Source organism: Chinchilla lanigera, unplaced genomic scaffold (assembly GCF_000276665.1).
Source record: "Chinchilla lanigera isolate Chin_1 unplaced genomic scaffold, ChiLan1.0 scaffold00040, whole genome shotgun sequence".
Taxonomy (NCBI): domain Eukaryota; kingdom Metazoa; phylum Chordata; class Mammalia; order Rodentia; family Chinchillidae; genus Chinchilla; species Chinchilla lanigera.
This window is the reverse complement of record NW_004955441.1, coordinates 17,951,167-17,957,300: the sequence shown is the minus strand read 5'-3', so window position 1 is coordinate 17,957,300 and position 6,134 is coordinate 17,951,167.

The window sequence follows — 6,134 nt, the reverse complement described above, 5'->3', positions numbered from 1 at the left end:
ACAGACCTTCAAGCTTCCACCACTGATCTTTGGGCCTTTCCAGCACAGATCCATGAAACAGGGCTACATGAGACGCTGTTGTGGGCTCTGGGCCTCCAGTTGGACTCATGGGAGGCATTGTTATGGGCTCTAGGTCTTCAGCTGGACTCATGCAGGACATTGCTGTGGGATCCAGGCCCTCAGCTGAATTCCTTGGTCTTTAGTGTGTAGACAGATTTCCTGCACTCTCTTTCATATATGATTCTTTAGGTGACTATATAAATAATCTTATAAAATATGTATCCTGTATTATATTGTTGCCCTTGCAAACCCCTAACCCATGACCCCAATCATATCAAAAAGGAAAGAAAGGACTCCAATTCGTGCAATTAGGACTGGAAAGGGTGAAATAACAATGGATCCTACAGAAATCCAGATCACTGACACCCACTTGGAGAATCTTACTGTAGTAAGAAATGTGCTCCAGCTGCTGTCCGAGCACCCTTGCCAGGCTGAGTGACCCAGAACAGACTCCCTAGTCCCAGGGGCCGTGGCAGTCCAATTTGCTTAAAGCTCGTGCTGAGAGTGCGCAGGTGCAGCTACTTGTCTATATTGTGGGGCAGCAGAGGACAGCCTGGAGACGTCTGAGGTTGGCAGCGTCACCCAACTTATTCCCGGAGCCGGGTCAGCCAGGCTGCTCATGTATCCACCCTGCTGCTGTGCAGTACCCTAAGCAAAGCGAGATTCAGACCATGTTGTGACCCGACCCTTGGTGGAAGAGCAGACACATAGGCAGCGTTTTTCTCTAGGGCACCACGTTGGTGTGGAGGCCTCAGCAAATCCCCAACTGATCTGAGGGCCTGTGGAAGATGTCAGGTTCCTCTACCAGTAAGTAAAGAGCCGTCCATGGCCTTACTGGGGATTGGTGGGGGCCTTCTGCCTACCCTTCCTCCACCACACCATTCCCTCTCAGTTCAGGTTCACCTCCACCAGAGCAGCAGGACGACAGGTGCTGTGTGCTTAGTTCCCTTTTATAAGGTCACTGTGAGTCTCTGTGTTCACAATGTCTGTGCTACACCCCCAGTACATTCTGGCAGTAAGCCTCAGACTCTCCAGTGACACAGCTGTGGGGTTGCTATGTTTTGTTTTGTTTATTTCCATCCTTTTTTGGGGCGTGTGCAAAACACCTCTAGTCAGCCATTATATGATAGTCAATATTTTTTAAGTCATAATTTTCTATCTACTTTTGAGGTAAATTCTCTAATTTTCAATGTTCATAATATTATATATCCCATGACATATTATTTGCAGCTAATTTTTAGTTGTGTTCATTTACCACTTGCAAGTTTCAAAATTGAATTCACCTTTTATATACAGCTATTTTTAAAAGCACAGTTCTTGACATGTATGTTAGAGCACATTTCTTGATATTTATTCTCTGTCCTTTCCTATTTCCAGCACTGATAAGTACGGCCTCAATTCTGGAAGACTGAGCTCATGCCAAGAATTTGTAATTTCTCACTTTTTCTCTTGGTCTTGACCCATGATTATGAGCAGCGTTCACCATAGACGCAGATGAAAGGACTTACAGAAATGCAGCCACAGGTAGGCTATCTGCTCCATGAGAGGTTAGGGAGCACTGTCTTTTCAGTTTTAGTTTGACCTGATCTCTGAGGTCATGTCTTAACTGTCCTTTTGCCTCATTTCAGAGGACATAGTAGATTTCTTGACTCAGTTCTTTGCTGTCCTATTAGGCAAAGAGATTTTACATGAGCCCCCTCTTTGTCATGCTGGGATGCAATTCTTTTTCGAAGTACAGCTATTTTTAAAAACATTATTTTTGTCTTCTGATGACCCAGATGTCCAGTAAATCTAATTTGGGAAACGTTTCCATCTGCACCAATCCATGTGTGCCTTGCTCTGGCGCTGAGGGTCAGTGAGATTTCTTTGATGCAGCCTTTTCTGTGTATGGAGCCTGTGGACAAGTGGGGGAGGCAGAAATGGCGTGCATATATTTTGCTGGTTTTCCCACATCCCGTTCACTTACTTTAGAGTTTTTCTGTAGTTTCCTTCTGATTTTCGTAGCAATATACCAGAGTGAGAGTATTTACTCTGTGACTTGTGGAAGATTCAGTCACCTGGGTAACACCCCAGCCTCCCTTAGATATGAAGTCATTTAGGGTTTGGGTGAATATCATTACTGGGCTTAGAATTTACAAATTATATCTCATTTTTTAGCTAAGCTTTGTTGCACAAATATTGTTTTTTACCGGTAATTATTTAATTATCTGACAGTTATTGCACAGTTTTTAAATTATTAAAATGGTTTTATTTCTGCTCTCATCATCTTAGTATAAAATTCATATATACTGACATAACCTTACCTCTGCCAACTCAAAGTTAATACTGATGCATTCAAAATATTGAAATATAGCAGCCTTTTGGTAAAACTGAAGTCATCCATAAAACATGGTTTACAAAAAGTTAAAGGTAGAATATAATATGGTTTTTTAGTTTACTTTTTGATGCTTATTTATCTACACGATGTCAAAATGGTTACATCTATTCTGGATAGACTCAGGCTTTAGGCCTCACTGGGGCATATGCCTCACATTGAATATTTTAAGTTAGAAGACAATAGGTTTGCACTCCATTGGTTTATTCTTTATAAAGGAAGATTGTTTTAGTTTTATCTAATTTTTATTATTCTGATTCTAACAATTTTTTTGGTTCATACATTGCACTTAAAAATTACCTATTAGAAAAGGACTGGAAATAATCACTCTTCGTTAACCAAATTAAAATTTACATACAGTGAAATGTATAATTCTAAAGTGTGCAATGGAAGCATATATATATATTACAATTATATATATTATATTACAATTATTATATATATATTATATTACAATATATATTATTTTACAATATCATACAATTATATATATATATAATTGTAATAACGCCATGAGTGATCGTAGTAAGACCATGAGTCTTTCAGTGTCCGCAGAAGGTTCATACATCCTCCCTTCCAGTTCTTAATGCCCACCTAATGCCACCAGTATCCTGATTCTTAGCATCATAAATTATTTTCTTTTATTAACTAAATATACGAATATGGTACATAGGTATTGGCTTCTTTCAGTAAAGGTGTTTTTAAATTTATGTTTTGTATAATAATACTTCACTTTTATTGCTGAGTAGAATTGTATATTATAAATGCATCAAAATTTTTATTGATTCCTCTCTTGATGGACATACTTCTTACTGTAAATTGATGCTTTTACTTTCTAATTATTTACCTGTGGTTTATAGAAAAGCAATTAATGATTTTATAATGTGAACCTTACATCTTGAGAAATTGCTAAACTAATGTAATAGCTTTTAAGTACATTCCTTAGAATTTTCACGGGGTCTGTAAATGAAGGAACTTTCTTTCTCTTTCTCGCCTTCTCTTCTTTTTTCTTTTTGTATTGTTGTTCTTTGTAGCCTCATTGTACAGTTAGGGCTTCAGACACGCAGTGCAGCACAAGCAGTAGGAGTAATGGTGTTTGGCTTGTTCTTGGTTACAAGTAGCCCATCGTTAGTTGCAGTATGGGAGGATTATTTTTATGTCATGTACAATGCTGAGAAGGTGTTCTTGTATTTCTAATTTACTAATTCTGGTCATATATGAGTATGCCTTTTTTATATTTCTGCAAGCATCAAGATCACACATTTTTCCTTTATTCTATTAATATGATGAAATGAATTGATGCTAATATGATCAAGTATAAATCTCGTGTTTATGGTGTGCTTATGTACCAATGCATTATATTCTTTGATGATTTAAGGATATCACACACATATTTAGGAAGGATATTTATGAATGAGTTCCCATAATATCAAATACAATTTTTCTATCAGAGTTTAGTTGTCCTTATAGCAACAGTTGAGTTTCTCTAGTTTGCAGAGTAAAGTAGCACCTCAATTTTGAGCCAATTTCTGCTTTGTACATTATTTTCCTCAGTGTTATCAAAACTGTATACCATCCCTTTCCTCTAGCTTGTCAAAATTATTGAAGACTTCAGCAGAGATTATCCAATCTGTCCTTCTCTACAACGTCCTCTGAAGCCCATTCCCTTTAACTAAAGGCTGTCATTGCTACCCTGTGCATGTGAGCTCTCATTCCAGTGAACAATCTGTTTCTCTATGAAATTGCGTAGTGTCACTATGTCTTACATTATACCAGCGTTTACCTAGATCGTTGACCTTATGATTTTTCTGTCTCCTTGCTTTTCCTTATCCATAGTGACTTCCTCGCTGTCATCTATTTTATAGTCTTTCTTCATAGGTTATGATTATTTCTTAGAACTGTGGCCAAAAACTTATTGTCTATATTAGTTGCAGTTCTCATATTCCTATTTTCTGATATTGCCATTAAATATCTGTAACTACCTCCTACCTAACATTTTTAAAAGTGAACACGTCACATCACTTCCACGTTTATTCGTTCTCTGTGTTTAGTGTTTTCCAGTAGCACTGGTAGCATACTAGTTACCTAAGCTAAAAACATATGGCTCTTGTTTCCTCTGCAGGCATTCAGCTAGCAGAATCTCAAGTCCAGCACTCTGATCCTTGCACATTTGGACCCTTATTGCCAAGTTGTTTCTTCCTCCTTTGCCAGAGGAGGATAAAACTGGTCTCAGGTCGTATGAATTCTTCTCTTCTAATTCTTCTAAAACTCTACTAAGAGTTTAACCTTCTGAGTACCTGTGTTAGATTTTATGATTATCCTCCTCAAACAAGCCTGGTTATCTTTTCATGTTGGAAAGAAATCCTACATCCTAAAGCTGTTATTGAACAGAAACTGCATTCCAGAGCTTTATAATAATTTCTACCCATTCTCCTTATGTTGCCATCCAGTGTCACAACTGAATAACTTACTTTCCTTTGTATGTCATCTATTTAATGCTGCACACCTTCTTGCGCTAATTTTAATCCTCTAATCTGAATCTTCACCCTTTGTACCATTTATCCATAAGCTATTGCTTAATAAAAAACTCTCTAAAGTGAATCTGTGTTGGTTTTCAGTCTATCTTGGTTTACAGTCTGTCTCTACTATTTAATCATTGTATGAATTATTTAAAGTATTGATGTAAAATGAGGATAATATTATCTCTATATCTGTATTTTATTAGCATTCAATAGAATACTATGTAAGAGGAGCGTGGAAGAGAACATTGCACATAGTAAACACCAAGTATCTGTGATTTTTGCTATTATTCATACATTTGCCCAGCTCAAAGGGCTTCTGCTGAAAAGATTTTATTCTTATCATATTGTATGTTTTTTGTTAAATTATACAATTTTAACTGAAATATAAGTATAATTATTATTACCTGAAAGGGCATAGAGATTATTTGTTCATTGTTTAAATTCCAGTAAACATTGGCTATATGAATTACTTAGTCTCTACTGATTCATTTTTCTTTGAAAAGTCATTTTAGCTACTTTAAAGGGACAAATTGTCTTAGCCGTCTTTGGCTTAATTACCACAACTATTTCCATGACTAGAAATAAAAAGAAATGTTTTCAGGGAAAATATATTTATGAGCCTGGGCAAATAATATACTTTCTTAAATTCTTATTAGCCAAGGCCACCTCACATCATTGTGTGTCTTGAATCTCGTGATATATTTTTGTGACTTTCATCTCTATGAGCTCTACTTTTGTTGTGTCACTGAAATTTTGTCATGCTGCTATTTCTCTGCAGAGCCTCAGTGTAATGGTAAGAACTTCAGAGTGTTTATAGATCTTTCATTGTAGTTAAAATGAACAAATTTTTAAGTATTATTAATTTATTATCTATTTTTGTTATAATAAATAGTCAAATTATTGAGAACAGAAATACATCTGTATTTTACAGTGTGCAGAATGACAAAACATAGCAGAATACTCCCCCCTTTGGAAACTTAAGAGCTCCATGCCCTAGCTGGATGGGGTACTGCAGTGGCTTTGTGGTTTAGTGATTCACGGTGGTCAGCATGTTTGTGAGCACATGTGAGACTTTCCTTGGAGCTCCTAGAAAGTATGAAGGTCTTATGCTATAGGATTTGAGGCTGTCTTTAAATACCTGTAGTATACAAGTCAGAAATATTAGTGCTCTCATTGTT